Here is a 13,578-nt window from a genome sequence, read left to right on the forward strand (position 1 = left end):
AAAATTCACGTGCATCATTTCTGGAGAAAACCCCCAGGTTAAAATTTTCTCACATACAAACCAATTGAAATATCTTACTAACTGAAAATGCCCAGGGCAATAAAGCAGAATGAGAACTTGGGTCTGTAATGGTAAAAATACTATCAGGAAACAATAAGAGACTGGTAACATAACAACAAAACTAACTACCTGTTACTCAATAGCAGTAGTTACACTCTCAGGAAATTACCATTTTTATTTAAATGAGCACAAAACAAAGAGAAATTTTAAAATTTTTTAATGAAGAGTAAAGGTGTTCTTCAAAATTAGTTGTAACACTACTGGAGTTTGTCAGTGCCTAACTATTCAGAACATTGTCTTAATTTTATCCATTTCTTACCTAGAAGACATGCCTTTATACTAGTCCTAAAATCATTCTGGAAAGGGAGGGAGTCCCTACCATGAAAACTGTATAAAAACTATGATGCTCAAATTCTCAATAAATGAGTAATTATGGATGTGAAAACTAAAATTATTATTCTGACAAGAGGTTTTAATTTAAAGAAATTATCAGTATTAACTATTGAATAAAACATTTTACAGTTAATGATTACTGCTTGCCTCCTTTAAAATGAGAATAGTCATCTATTATTTGTGAATTTTAAAAATCCTTCTCAAAAAATCATCAGTACTAAGTCACACTCAGAGATAAAACTAGAAAAAATTGCAGTAGTTGCAGAGAGGGCCATTCTAGAAATTGATACTGCCCAAGTGCTCTAATCCTGACACCCCCTTGACTCATCTGGTGATCTCAAGTATTCTCTTATTCACTCATCAGTGTCCCAGTCACACATTAGGTGTTTAGAATAAAAGATGATCCTGTCCCCAACCTCACTCTAGTTCAGTGGTTTTTAACAAGGAGAAGGGAGTCAGAAGATGGAGAGGATACCAAAGTGAGCTACTGTAACTAATGGCTCCATATAAATTATCCCTCCAAATGGGTTTGAGAAGGAAAAAGATTTGAGAACCACAATCTACTTGCAGAGATAGAAGCATGGATACTAATAGCAAATATCACATTAAGTGCAACAAGTGTGCGGAGCATCTGAGAAATGAGCCAATGACTATGGAAAGCTAACAAGCAGTGATGAATAATGATGCCCTGCATTCTACCACTTCCCTGGCCCTCCAGTGTTTCTTCCACTTGCCTTCACACACCAGAGGACCATTACAATGTGACTGTTTGTGGGTAGTAAACAGGAACTAATCTGAGGTGCCTCTAAGGAACTTAGAAATAAGTTCAAATGGGAGTTCAACTAGCAAAATCAGTGCACAGGGACGCCTGGGTGGCTCAGTTGGTTAAGCAGCTGCCTTTGGCTCGGGTCATGATCCCAGCATCCTGGGCTCCTAGCTCAGCGGGGAGCCTGCTTCTCCCTCTGCCTCTGCCTGCCATTCTGTCTTCCTGTGCTCGCTCTCTCCCCCTCTCTCTCTCTGATAAAAAAAAAAAAAAAAAAAAAATCAGTGCACAAAGGCCATCCTAGTTATCTGTGGGAGTAAATCAGGGGGGTAAATATGCAGTTGTAGAGTTTGAGTTCACTCTAAACTCTGGCCAAGGAAATCTGGTCATAATCTCAGACAGGTGGATCTGGAAAATAATCATCACTTAGTTGCAGGAAACTACTTGACTGATTGTATCTTAAATGGAAGGAGACTTTGAGAACCCAAAGGACAGGTCCCCTCAGACTTTCAAATGTTGATGGTTAAAAAAAAGGAGAAGTTGGCAGAATTTATCCAGTACTATCTCCTGGAGGAAATGATGAAATTTCCTGGTACTGGAGTGATATACTCCAAAACAGGGAAACTCATCAGACCTAACCACAGTCTTGATGAAAGAGATTCAAAACCAAAATCTTTATGGCTGTGATGCTCAGCAGGGAATCTCCTTGAGGATTCTCTCCCTCTGTCGCTCACCCTAGTCAAGTTCACTCCCGAAAAGAATCCTCCCCACTCCCTTTGAGCACAGTAAAGGTGTCACCTGTTCTCAAGAAAGTAGTCATATCCTTAGTGCCTCTTCTGATGAGAAAATTAGAATTCATAGTTTAAAATGTGGGAAAACTCCAAAGGAATTTTGCATCCATCCCCCCTTCATTAGTGAAGCTACTTTGACATAAGATGGACTTTGTGCATCTTCTGATTGCCCTATAAAGATGTGGAATATGAAGACTACAGAATGTTCAAATAACTTTAAAGCCCTGGGCAGCGCTACAGGGACAGGTACCATGGTCAACAGTATGATGCTGCTTCCTAAAACCTGGAGTACTTTGTGGCATGCACTAGATGAAATAACAGTGGTCACCATGACCTTGCAGGGTCAGATCGTCAGGAGCTTCAGCTCTTGGAGAGAGGTGGTGGTGAATTTGCTTGCTGCGCCCTCCCCCTCCATGGTGAACGGATATACTGTGTAGGGGAGGACTTTGTGCTCTACCGTGTTAGCACAGTCACTGGCAAACTGTAGAGAATTTTCTTTCATGAAAAAGGTGTGATTGGTATCCCACATCACACTCCTAAAGTTAGAATGGACTCCTAAAGCTCTGAAGACCCTAATTCCACTTTTTTTTTTTTTAAGAGCATGTATTTAAGTGAAGACATATTCATATATTACTTTTTTGGGGGGGTACCTTTTCTCAACAATTATCTGAATTTAGGCACAATAATAATCTTTTGAAAATTCATGTTCAGAAAAAAAACAAAAACAAAAACCCATCAGTGTCTTTAAGTCCAAATGAGTAATTTAGCCTCCCTAACTCTGAGCAATTCTGGGGTGTAGAAAGACTCTGGGCTCTAGAAAATACACAAAGATTATGCCATGCTCTGGAGGAAATCAGATCATTTCCTGCATTCCCCAGGTCATCAGCCCTAACTTCTAAATGTAGCAGTTTTGAACAACTGTCTTCAGTAAAAAGTCACTTCCTAGAAACATAATTTCTCATTAGTGGGACCTCATTTGAATACAGCATTTAATGGAGATGCCCAGAATTCTCACATCACTATGAAAATTTCACATTGGACTAAAGGACTCTTAGAATACATAGTGATGTCACTTAAGTAACCCGTGGTATCTTTAAAGTGTAAACTCAATAGTAGTTACTGTTATGAGAAGAAGGATTGAAAACAAATCCAAGCAATTACTGCTGGCTATGCACAGTGCCTGTGGACAAGAAAAGAAGCAGGAAAAAAAAGAGGAGGAGATGCTTCATCTTCCAGTTTCTCTTAAAAATGTTAGCATGTGAAGATGGTGGAGGAGTAGCAGGCTGAGATGATATCAGGTAGCAAGAGATCAGCTAGATTATCAAACCATTCCAAACACCTACAAATCCAACAGGAGATCAAAGAGAAGAAGAGCAGCAATTCTAGAAGCAGAAAATTGACCACTTTCTGAAAGGTAGGACCTGCGGAGAAGTGAATCCAAAGAGACAGGAAGATGGACCATGGGGGGAGGGACCGGCTCCCAGCAAGCAGCGGAACAACAGAGCACAAAATCAGAAATTTTAAAAGTCTGCTCCACTGAGGGACATTGCTCCAGAGTCTAAGCCAGGGAGAAACCCATGCAGGGACAGCATTGTCCCAGGTTCCGCGGGGTCACAGAAAGATCAGGGGTGTCTGAGTGTTACAGATCTTGCAGGTATTAGAGCAGGGAAGCCAACTACAGAGATGGAGCCAAGGAGTGAGCTCTCAGCTTGGGGTTACCTTAAACTGTGGCACAGTCAGACCACTGCTCTGTGAGCAGAGACACCACAAGATCCAGGGACACCCCCTGGAAGAGCGCAGGGATCTCTGGATTTGGAGACTCTAGGCAGAGCTGTATGCCAGAGACAAAAATGCTTGGTCACAGGCTAGGTGAGCTCGGAGCATGGCCAGAGGCCAGGGAGACAAGAGTGATTGAGTGCTTTTCTCTGAGGGCACACTGAGGAGTGGGTCCCAAGCTCCCAGCACCTCTAGGCCAGAGATTGGGAGGCCACCATTTTCATTCCTATCTCCCAGAACTCTATGGAAAGTGTTGAGGGAACAAAAGCTCTGGAAATTGAACCCTAGCGGATTACTTAGCCAGGCCCCTAGTAAGGGTGGTGCAATTCCGCCTTGGGCAAAAACACTTGAGAGTCACTACAACAGGCCCCTTCCCCAGAAGATCAGCAAGAAATCCAGCCAAGACCAAGTTCACTTACCAGGCAGAATAGCGGAATTCCAGAGGAGGAGAAAGCAAAGCATGGAATTCATGGCTTTCTCCCCATGATTCTGTAGTCTTACAGAGTTAATTAATTTTTTTTAATTTTATTTTTTTCTTAAGCTAAAATTTTTTAAACTTTTACTCTTTTCTCTTTTAGCATTTTTAAACTAGTTTATCTTAACAATATCTTTCATTAAAAAAATCTTTTTAAACCTTCATTATTATAGTCATATTTTATACTTCATTGTATCTAACTTTATCTTTTGTATACACATAGGGTTTTTTCTTCTAAAAAAAATTTGGGATACAACTTCTTCTAAAAGATCAAAATATACCCTAAATCTAGCACAGGGCTTTGTTCTAGTCTCCAGCCTGAACAAATTCTTTCCACTTTCTTTTTCTTTATTCTACCAACCAACTTATCTTATTAACTCCTTTTTTAGAAGTTTTTTTTTTAAAAATTCATCTTTATAGTCATATTCCATCCCTTCATCGTGTTTACCCCTATTTATAGTCATAGTCCATCCCTTCATCGTGTTTACCCCTATTTTGTGTGTGTGTGTGTGTGTGTGTGTGTTTCTTTTTTCCTCATTCTTTAAAATTTGGGGAGGTAGTTTCTTCTAAGAGACCAAAATACTCCCAAAATTAAGTGGGTGACTCTGTTCTATTCACCAGTCTAATATATATTTATTATTTTTTTTCCCTGAACTTCTTTTTACTCCTTCTCTTCCCCCCACAATTTGGGGTCTCTTCTGACTTGGTTAAAGCACATTTTCCTCTGCTATCCTTTTAGTACCTTATTCTCTCCTTCATATATTCTTATCTGGATAAAACGACAAGGCAGAAAAACTCACCACAAAAAAAAAAAGAACAAGAGGCAGTACCAAAGGCTACAGACCTAATCAATACGGACTTCAGTAATATGTCAGATCTAGAGTTCAGAATGACGATTCTCAAGGTGCTAGCTGGGCTTGAAAAAGGAAGATATTAGAGAAACACTGTCTGGAGAAATAAAAGCTCATTCTGGAGAAATGAACTAAAATCTAACCAAGTTGAAATTTAAAAAAGCTATTAATGAGGTGCAATAAAAAATGGAGGCTCTTACTGCTAGGATAAATAAGGCAGAAGAGAGAATTAATGATATAGAAGACCAAATGACAGAGAACAAGGAAGCTGAGCAAAAGAGAAACAAACAAATACTGGGCAACAAGGAGAGAATTCAAGAGATAAGTGACACCATAAGACAAAACAACAGAATAATTGGGATTCCAGAAGAAGAAGAAAGAGAGAGGGGAGCAGAAGGTATATTGGAGAGAATTATTGGAGAGAATTTCCCGAATATGGCAAAGGAAACAAGCTTCAAAATCCAGGAAGTGCAGAGAACCCCCCTCAAAATCAACAGGAATAGGTCCACATCCCATCATCTAATAGTAAAATATACAAGTCTTAGTGACAAAGAGAAAAATCCTCAAAGCAGCCTGGGACAAGAAGTCTGTAATGTACAATGGTAAAAATACTAGATTGGCAACAGACTTAGCCACAGAGACCTGGTAGGCCAGAAAGAACAGGCATAATATATTCAGAGCACTAAATGAGAAAAACATGCAGCCAAGAATACTATATCCAGCTAGGCTATCACTGAAAATAGAAGTAGAGATTAAAAGCTTCCAGGACAAACAAAAATAGAAAGAGTTTGTAAACACCAAACCAGCTCTACAGGAAATATTGAAAGCAGTCCTCTAAGCAAAGAGAGAGCCTAAACGTAGTAGACCAGAAAGGAATATAGGCAATATACAGTAATAGTCACCTTACAGGCAATACAATGACACTAAATTCATATCTCTCAATAGATACCCTGAATGTTAATGGACTAAATGCCCCAACCAAAAGACACAGGGTATCAGGATGGATTAAAAAACAAAACCCATCAATACACTGTCTATAAGAAACTCACTTTTGACCCAAAGACACCTCCAGATTTAAAGTGAGGGTGTGGAAAAGAATTTACCATGCTAATGGACATCAGAAGAAAGCAGGGGTGCCAATCCTTATATCAGATCAATTAGATTTTAAGTCAAAGACTATAATAAGAGATGAGGAAGGATACTATATCATACTCAAAGGATCTGCCCAACAAGAAAATCTAACAATTTTAAATATCTATGCCCCTAATGTGGGAACAGCCAACTATATAAACTAATTAAGAACAAAATCAAAGAAACACATTAACAATAATACAATATTAGTAGGGAACTTTAACACTCCCCTTATTGAAATGGACAGATCATCCAAGCAAAAGATCAGCAAGGAAATAAAGGCCTTAAATGACACACTGGACCAGATGGACATCACAGATATATTCAGAACATTTCATCCCAAAGGAACAGAATACGCATTCTTCTCTAGTGCACATGGAACATTCTTTAGAATAGATCACATCCTGGGTCACAAATCAGATCTCAACTAGTATCAAAAGATTGGGATCATTCCCTGCATATTTTCAGACCACAATGCTCTGAAACTAGAACTAAATCACAGAGGAAATTTGGAAAGAACCTAAATACATGAAGGCTAAAGAACATCCTTCTAAAGAATGAATGGGTCAATGAGGAAATTAAAGAAGAATTGAAAAAAATCATGGAAACAAATGATAATGAAAACATAGCAGTTCAAAATCTGTGGGACACAGCAAAGGCAGTCCTGAGAGGAAAATATATAGCGATACAAGCCTTTCTCAAGAAATAAGAAAGGTCTCAAATACATAACCTAACCCTACACCTAAAGGAGCTGGAGAAAGAACAACAAAGAAAGCCTAAACCCAGTAGGAGAAGAGAAATAATAAAGATCAGAGCAGAAGTCAATGAAATAGAAACCAAAAAACAAACAAACAAACAAACAAAAACAGTAGAACAAATCAATGAAAGTAGGAGCTGGTTCTTTGAAAGAATTAATAAGATTGATAAACCCCTGGCCAGACTTATCCAAAAGAGAAAGGACCCAAATAAATAAAATCATCAATGAAAGAGGAGAGATCACGACCAAAACCAAAGAAATACAAACAATTATAAGAACATATTATGAGCAGCTATACGCCAGCAAATTTGACAATCTTGAAGAAATGGGTGCATTCCTAGAGACATATAAACTACCACAACTGAACCAGGAAAAAAGAGAAAACCTGAACAAACCCATAACCAGTAAGGAGATTGAAGCAGTCATCAGAAATCTCCAAACAGGGGCACTGGGTGGCTCAGTGGGTTAAACCTCTGCCTTTGGCTCAGGTCATGATCTCAGGGTCCTGGGATTGAGGCCCGCATCAGGCTCCCTGCTCACCAGGAAGCCTGCTTCCCCTTCTCTCTCTCTCTGTCTGCTACTCTGCCTCCCTGTGATCTCTGTCTCTCTGTCAAATAAACAAATAAAATCTTTAAGAACTCCTCAAATTCAACACACACAAAACAGATAATCATTAAAAAGGAAAGAAAGAAAGAAAGAAAGAAAGAAAGAAAGAAAGAAAGAAAGAAAGAAAGAGGGAGGAAGAAAGAAAGAAATCTCCAAACAAACAAGAGCCCAGGGCCAGACGGCTTCCCAGGGGAGTTCTACCAAACATTTAAAGAAGAACTAATTCCTATTCTCCTGAAACTGTTCCAAAAAATAGAAATGGAAGGAAAACTTCCAAACTCATTTTATGAGGCCAGCATTACCTTGATCCCAAAACAAGACAAGGATCCCATAAAAAAGAGAATTACAGACCAATATTCTTGATGAACACAGATGTGAAAATTCTCACCAAAATGCCAGCCAATAGGATCCAACAGTACATTAAAAGGATTATTCACCACGACCAAGTGGGATTTATTCCAGAGCTGCAAGGTTGGTTCAACATCTGTAAATCAGTGTGATATAATACATTAATAAAAGAAAGAACAAGAACTATATGATACTCTCAATAGATGCTGAAAAAACATTTGGCAAAGTACAGCATCCTTTCCTGATCAAAACTCTTCAAAGTGTAGGGATAGAGGGTACATGCCTCAGTATCATCAAAGCCATCTATGAAAAACCCACTGTGAATATCATTCTCAGTGGAGAAAAACTGAAAGCTTTTCCACTGAGGGCAGAAACATGGCAGGGATATCCATTATCACCACTGCCATTCAACATAATACTAGAAGTCCCAGCCTCAGCAATCAGACAACAATAAGAAATTAAAGGCATCCAAGTTGACAAAGAAGTCATCAAACTATCACTTTTTGCAGATGATATGATACTTTATGAGGAAAACCCAAAAGACTTCAATCCAAATCTGCTAGAACGTGTACAGGAATTCAGTAAAGTGTCAGGATATAAAAATCAATGCACAGAAATCAGTTGCATTTCTTTACACCAACAACAAGACAGAAGAAACAGAAATTAAGGACTCAATTCCATTAACAATTGCATCCAAAACCATAAGATACCTAGGAATAAACCTAACCAAAGAGGCAAAGAATCTATACTCAGTAAACTATAAAGTACTCATAAAAGAAATTGAGGAAGACACAAAGACATGGAAAAATGTTCTATGCTCAGGGATTGGAAGAACAAATCTTGTGAAAATGTATATGCTACCTAAATCAATCTACACATTTAATGCAATCCCTATCAAAACCCCATCCATTTTTTTCAAAGAAATGGTACAAATAATCCTAAAATTTATATGGAACCAGAGAAGACCTCAAATAGCCAGAGGAATGTTGAAAAAGAAAGCCAAAGTTGGTGGCATCATAATTCCAGACTTCAAGTTCTATTACAAAGCTGTCATCATCAAAAAACAGACACATAGATCAATGGCAAAAAACAGACACATAGATCAATGGAACAAAACAGAGAGCCCAGAAATAGACCCTCAACTCTATGGTCAACTAATCTTTGACAAAGCAGGAAAGAATGTCCAATGGAAAAAAAAAACAGTCTCTTCAACAAATGGGGTTTGGAAAATTGGACAGCCACATGCAGAAAAATGAAACTGGACCATTTCCTTACACCACACATGAAAATAGACTCAAAATGGATAAAGGACCTCAATGTGAAAAAGGAACCCATCAAAATCCTTGAGGAGAACACAGGCAGCAACCTCTTCCACCTCAGCTGCAGCAACTTCTTCCTAGGAACATCACCAAAGGCAAGGGAAGCAAGGCCAAAATGAACTATTGGGACTTCAAGATCAAAAGCTTTTGCACAGCAAAGGAAACAGTCAACAAAACCAAAAGATGATCCAGGGAATGGGAGAAGATATTTGCAAACAACATGTCAGATAAAGGGCTAGTGTCCAAAATCCATAAAGAACTTAGCAAGCTTAATACCCAAAGAACGAATAATCCAATCAAGAAATGGGCAGTGGACAGGAACAGACATTTCTGCAAAGAAGACATCCAGATGGCCAACAGACACATGAAAAAATGCTCCACATCACTCAGCATCAGGGAAATACAAATCAAAACCACAATGAGATACCACCTCACACCAGTCAGAATGGCTAAAATTAACAAGTCAGGAAATGACAGATGCTGGTGAGGATGTGGAGAAAGGGGAACCCTCCTACACTGTTTATAGAAATGCAAGCTGGTGCAACCACTCTGGAAAACAGCATGGAGGTTTCTCAAAAAGTTGAAAATAGAGCTACCCTATGACCCAGCAATTGCACTACTGGATATTTACCCTAAAGATACAAATGCAGTGATCCAAAAGGGCACATACACCTGAATGTTTATAGCAGCAATGTCCACAATAGCCAAACTATGGAAAGCACCTAGATGTCCATCAGCAGATGAATGGATCAAGAAGAGGCGGTATATATATACAATGGAATACCATGCAGCCATCAAAAGAAATGATATCTTGCCATTTGCCATGACGTGGGTGGAACTAGAGGGTATTATGCTTAGCGAAATAAGCCAATCGGAGAAAGAAAACTATCATATGATCTCCCTGATTTGAGGAAGTTGAGAGGCAACTTGGGGGCTTGGGGGGTAGGAAAAGAATAAAGAGATAACAAGATGGGATCGGGAGGAAGACAAACAGTAAGAGACTCTTAATCTCACAAAATAAACAGGGTTGCTGGGGGGAGGGGTGTAGGGAGAGGGAGGTGGGGTTATGGGACAGTGGGGAAGGTATGTGTTGTGGTGAGTGCTATGACATGTGTAAACCTAGTGATTCACAGATCTGTACCCCTGGGACTAATAATACATTATATGTTAATTAAAAAATAAAAAATTAAATTTAAAAAAAGAAAAAAATGTTAGCATGTTAAATTATCCCTGCCTTCCTGCATCCTGTCTCACATGACCAAAGCAAAAATAATAGTGTGGGTGTTCTACTCTGTAGCAGTCCCCCATTATACCCCCACCCACCCCCAACACACACAAGTTGTCCTCTGGCAGTACAACAATTCCCACTCAAGGCTGCATCCTGGATGCAAAGTTTCATCTGACTATACTTGTATGAAAATGTATCACTATGTGATTTTTCCCAGGGCTGGTCCTACTTTCAGTCAGTCATTCACTTATTCATACATTCACCTAACAAATATATGTTGGTACTCATTCTGTGCCAGGAACCGTGCACAGCATGGAATCTGGTTTTTAAAGGATGGACAAAAAAGGAATAAATTATAGGTACAGCATTCTGGCCATGAATTTAATTAAGAACCTGTAAACTCCACGGATGGGAGGAAAGAAGCAAGCAGCAAGTTGCTCAGCCTCATTCCTTCTATATTCCTTCTATATTCCTTAAGTATGTAGGGTAATGAAAGTTAACTAGACTTACTGTGATTATTTCACAATATATACAAATATCAAACCGTTAAGTGGTACACCTAAAACTAATATAATGTTACATGTAATTATATATAAATTTTAAAAACTGGCAAAGAACCACAATGAGCTTTAAAGCTATAAACCCACTTGAGGTGCAGGATGCCCTCACACAAAGAACTTTCTGAGATGTCAGGAGCAAGACTGACAAAAACATAACCGTGATGTGATAGTGAGAGTCTACCAAATGCTGATTACATTACAAAAAGTGTATCTTGCCCTCTTTTTAAAATAGATTTTTATTTATTTGAGAGAGAGAGAGCGAGCACATGCATACATGCCCAAGTAAGGGGGGGGGTACAGAGGGAGAGGGAGAAACAGGCTCTCCACTGAGCAGAGAGCCCAATATGGGGCCCCAGGCTCAAACCCAGGACCTTGGGATCCTGATCTGAGCTGCAGGCAGGTGCTTAACCATCTGAGCCACCCAGACGCCCCAAATCTTACCCTTTTAAAAAATCACTGTGGGGGCACCTGGGTGGCTCAGTGGGTTAAAGCCTCTGCCTTCGGCTCGGGTCATGGTCCTGGGGTCCTGGGATTGGGCCCCGCATCGGGCTCTCTGCCCGGTGGGGAGCCTGCTTCCTCCTCTCTCTCTTCTTGCCTCTCTGCCTACTTGGGATCTCTGTCAAATAAATAAATAAAATATTTTTTAAAAATAAATAAAAAATTAAAAAACACTGTGGACTTGATATTATCATCTCCACCTTACAGATATGGAAGTTGAGGCTTAGTGATATTATGTAACCAGTCCAAAAATCATTTTTGGCATAGCTGGGATTCAAACTCGTGACTATCTTATTCAAAGCCCAGACTCTTTCCACCAAAATCAAACAGTAGTTTGCAGTAGTTTGACAGTGATTTACTGTCCCTCAGCCCTTCTGCCACAAAATACCAGTACACAAAAAGGATCTTCTTTTGAAGCTCCTAGGTGTAATTTTCTCCAGCCAGAAAGATAGTGAGGATGGACCCCTAAAGCTCTCGAGACCCTAATTCCACTTTTCTTTTAAAGAGCATGTATTTAAGTGAAGACATATTCATGTATTTCTTTTTTTTTTTTAAGACTACCTTTTCAACAATTATCTGAATTTAGGCACAATAATAATCTTTTGAAAAGCCTTGTTCAAAAAAAAACAAAACAAAAAACCATCAGTCTCTTGAGGTCCAAATGAGGTAACTCAGCCTCCCTAAACCTGAGCAATTCTGGGGTGTAGCAAGACTCTGGGCCCTAGAAGATTCACAGAAAGATATCCATTATATATATATTCACATATTTTCACCAGCCCCTGAACTTTGATCCCTATCATTTCCTACCCCTACCGCAGCAATTTAAAGTATCAACTGCCAAAAGATTAGATTTGCCCCAAATTAGCGAAGACCAGTCTACTAAGGAATAATTCATGTGGTGGGCTCCGATCCATAATTTCACTGAAGAAAGCAGAAAAAGAACTTCACATAATAGAAAAAGAAGCCTATTTGCAAGGGTTTGAGTTTTATCCAAATCCTCTAAAGGAATGAGGCACTCACCTTCCTGTGGTGTCCAAATGTCCTGCTGCTTCAAAAGCTCCCCATCAAAATTGCTCTGTCCCCTACAGCACAAGTCAGCTCAGAAAGGGGAATTTGGAGTTCATCTACATAGAGATGTGTGAATATTTCCTCTCTGGTTGTCTTGGAGCTTTCTCTTTGCTTTTAAGCAAAACCCAAGCCAGAGTGGCACTTAACCCATTTATACTGGGAAGTGAGGTGCATTACAGTAACTGGAAAAAAAATCTGCTTCGGTGAGACTATTCAACTTTACAGGAAAAATGCCATCTGAAAGTGTCATAAACAATTAAAGGAAAAACTAAATTTTAAATTTTATATTCAGGAAGTCCTTACAAATGTGGTAATGGGTGAAATGCTGAGAATATCTTTAACTGGAAAAGAGAAATATGTAATCATGTGATTAGCTTTAAATGAAGAAGGGAGGAAGGGAAGAAAATAATAGTAGCTAACTCAGAAAAGATGTTTATAATAATTATGTGTAAAGCCCAAACTAAGCCATTTATTTCCCTAAGCTTCTTATTTAGCAGTTTATTATGATAATGATGATTAATAACATGTGGAGCTCTTATGGTATGTCAGGCACAGTACTAAGAACTTTAATTACCTCCTTGGATCTTCACAACAATCCTAAAACACTAATAGTATTTTTTTTATTAATATATATTATTTGTTTTAGGGGTACAGGTCTGTGATTCATCAGTCTTACACAATTCATGGCACTTACCATAGCACATACCCTCCCACTGACAGTATTTTTATTCCCATTTTACAGAGGAGGAAACTCAGGCCAAAACGATTGATAAACTTGTCCCAAGTTAGTGGTGGAACCAAGAAAGAAGCCAAGGCAGCCTGACCCTCAGTTTCCTAAAAATCAAAAGTTTAAATTACATAATTTCTAGGATTCCTGTGAGCACTATCATTCTACATTCTTTTGCAATGAACAAAATCATAAAGGACATAAAGACAAAGGAAAAGATTATGATG

General features: G+C 38.9%; 1 protein-coding gene across 3 annotated transcripts in view; it reads right to left on the bottom strand.

Moving 5' to 3' along the window:
- Nucleotides 1-12,740, bottom strand: part of IL31RA (interleukin 31 receptor A) — a 69,206-nt gene extending 56,466 nt beyond the window's left edge. For 2 of the 3 annotated variants that reach the window (XM_082725997.1, XM_082725995.1), the window contains exon 1: nt 12,577-12,711. The gene's annotated coding sequence lies outside the window, so the exon portion shown is untranslated. Of the gene's footprint in view, nt 1-12,576 lie in introns of all 3 variants that reach the window. The other variant, XM_082725996.1, reaches the window with a different exon arrangement.
- Nucleotides 12,741-13,578: the final 838 nt, after the last annotated feature.

Source organism: Mustela nivalis (assembly GCF_964662115.1).
Source record: "Mustela nivalis genome assembly, chromosome: 3".
In the NCBI taxonomy this organism is placed as follows: Eukaryota; Metazoa; Chordata; class Mammalia; order Carnivora; family Mustelidae; genus Mustela; species Mustela nivalis.